The sequence below is a fragment of the Sprattus sprattus genome (assembly GCF_963457725.1).
Source record: "Sprattus sprattus genome assembly, chromosome: 15".
In the NCBI taxonomy this organism is placed as follows: domain Eukaryota; kingdom Metazoa; phylum Chordata; class Actinopteri; order Clupeiformes; family Clupeidae; genus Sprattus; species Sprattus sprattus.
The window spans coordinates 12,028,071-12,030,570 of record NC_137913.1 but is presented as its reverse complement, the minus strand read 5'-3'; the positions used below and the strand labels follow the sequence as shown (position 1 = coordinate 12,030,570).

General features: G+C 49.8%; 1 protein-coding gene across 1 annotated transcript in view; it reads left to right on the top strand.

Moving 5' to 3' along the window:
* Positions 1-2,500, top strand: part of LOC308376527 (transmembrane protein 132C-like) — a gene marked incomplete at its 3' end in the record, with an annotated part of 160,346 nt that overhangs the window by 96,345 nt on the left and 61,501 nt on the right. The window lies entirely within an intron of this gene.

The window sequence follows — 2,500 nt, the reverse complement described above, 5'->3', positions numbered from 1 at the left end:
GGCCCATCAACAAATTCACTGTCCTCGTTTTTTTTTCTCTCTTTCAGTCTTTCTATCTGTCTATCCCTCCCTCCATCCCTCTGTCCCTCCCTCCCTTCCTCCCCTGACTCCCACTCTCCCTCGTTAATTCACCACAAATTTCCAATTAATCGTGTCCTTGTTATTAATCAATTATAACAATGGAGGAGTCTAATGGAGCGTGCAGCTCCGGCACGGTCGTCAGCAGCAGCTCCAGAGGCAGGGCCCTGCTGTGTGTGTGTGTGTGTGTGTGTGTGTGTGTGTGTGTGTGTGTGTGTGTGTGCGCGCGCTTCCTAAACTCCTCCAAAAGTCAAACACGCTTCTTTACTCTCCTTTCTCACTGTCCTCTCTATGTGTAAATGTTTTAGATATTAACTTAATTTTTATATCATCATATTTGATCACATACATTTGTGGATGCTATATATGATGTTTGCATGAGTTTTAATGGTCATTGGCACTATGCTAGGAAAAGCAGGTGCTTTAAAGTCTCGAATCCTCTACTCTTCTCATGTCCTCATCTCCTCTCCTCCCCTTCTCTCCTTCATCTCCTCTCCTCCCCTCCTCTCTTTCCTTCTCTCCCTCCTTCTGCCAGGACTATAAGTGCTGATGGAAAGAGGAGAGACCCCCCACACACATGATGGGAGCTGGAGGCAACCAGCTGCCATCCACACTCCTGATTTTCTGATTTTCTCTCTCTCTCTCTCTCTCTCCCCCTCTCTCTCCCTCTTTCTCTCTCTCTCCCTCCCCCCTCTTTCTCTTTCTCTCCCTCCCCCTTTCTCGCTTTTGCAAGTGTCCACCTTGTTCATCTTCATCTCCTCTCCACGCTGGTGTGGGTGTGTCACTTCTCTCTGGCTGGGTGGCAGAGTTTTTGCCCATGCAGCAGTTGCTGGCGGTGCAGAGTTCTGTAAAGACAGAGAAAAAGATGAGTGGAGAGAGGAACCGGAAGATAGAGATGACAAGTCAGGAGGAGTTTCTGTAGTGTGCGACCAAGCAAAGATGAAAGATATCTCCCCACCTCTCTCCTTCTCTCTCTCTCTCTCTCTCGCTCTCTCACTCGCTCTCTCTTTCTTGCTATTCGCACACACCTCTCTCTCAAACTCACTTTTCTCTCAGACAATCCCTCCCTCCCTAGCTGCTCTCATTTAAATCTTACCCATCCCTCACTTCTAGTATTTCTCTCTGTCTCCCTCTCCAAGTCTGTCTCTGTAATCATAGTGAAACACTCTCCTCTCCTCTTCTCTTCTCTCCGTCGTTCCCTTCACCTCCTCTCACTCCTGCTTACCCGCCCCTAAAGCCATCAATATTTCAACTGCGTCTGTGAGCATGCCGAAGTATTTCTCTTTCTCTTTCTCCCACCTTCCCTCCCTTCTTCTTTTCCTCCGCTCCTTCTGTCTATATGTCTAGCTCGCTCTCTGTTCCCCAGTTGCATTCCCCCATGTCTATTTGAGGTGCGTCTGACCCACCGTGAGTGTTTTTCTCTTTCCGGCACCTTCTCTTTCTCCTTCCCCCGTCTGTCTCATGTTCCCTCTCTCCTTCTGATTTATGTTCAGCTCCATTCCTCCATGTCTTTATCAGCTGTGTCTGGCCCCTGTACGTGTTCAGCTCCATTCCTCCATGTCTTTTTCGACTGTGTGTGTGTGTGTGTGTGTGTGTGTGTGGTATGTGTGGTGTGTGTGGTGTGTGTGTGTGTGTGTGTGTGTGTGTGTGTATGTGTGTCTGGCCCCTTCTCAGACATTCCCACCTGCCCCTCTCTCTCCCTCCTTCACGCTTGGCAATGTCTGTCTATCTTTCTCCTCTTCTTTCCCACTCTCCCTCTCCTATTCAGCTTTCTCCAGTCCCTCTCCCTCTCTCACCCTCTCTCACCCTCTCATTCTTCCAGTCTGCATTCCCCACCTCCATACTTATTCTTCGGCTATGTCTATGTTTCTCTCTTTCTCCTCTCCTCTTCTCCCTATTCAGCTTGCTCCAGTCTCATTCCACCATGTCTTTATCTTCATGTCTCTCTCTCTCTCTTCCTCCCCTTCCTCCCTGTCCATCATCCTCTCATTCGCTCTCCTTCTTCCAGTCAGTTCTCTCCAGTTCCATTCCTCCGTGTCTGCATGACCTGTGGGAGGTGTATGGATGTGTGTGTGTGTGTGTGTGTGTGTGTGTGTGTGTGTGTGTGTGTGTGTGTGTGTGTGTGTGTGTGTGTGTGTGTGTGTGTGTGTGTGTGTGTGTGTGTGTGTGTGTGTGTGTGTGTGTGTGTGTGTGAGTGAGTGCGGTGTATCGGTGGGGGTTGATGGCTGGCTACAGGTGGCAGATGAGATGAGTTGATGTGAGAGGAGTGTGTGCTGTATGGGTGGGGGTTGATGGGCAGATGAGATGGGTTGATGCTAGAGGAGTGTGTGGTGTATGGGTGGGGGTTGTGGAGGAGTGTGTGGTGTATGGGCGGGGGTTGTGGAGGGTGTGTGCTGTATGGGTGGGGGTTGTGGAGTGTGTG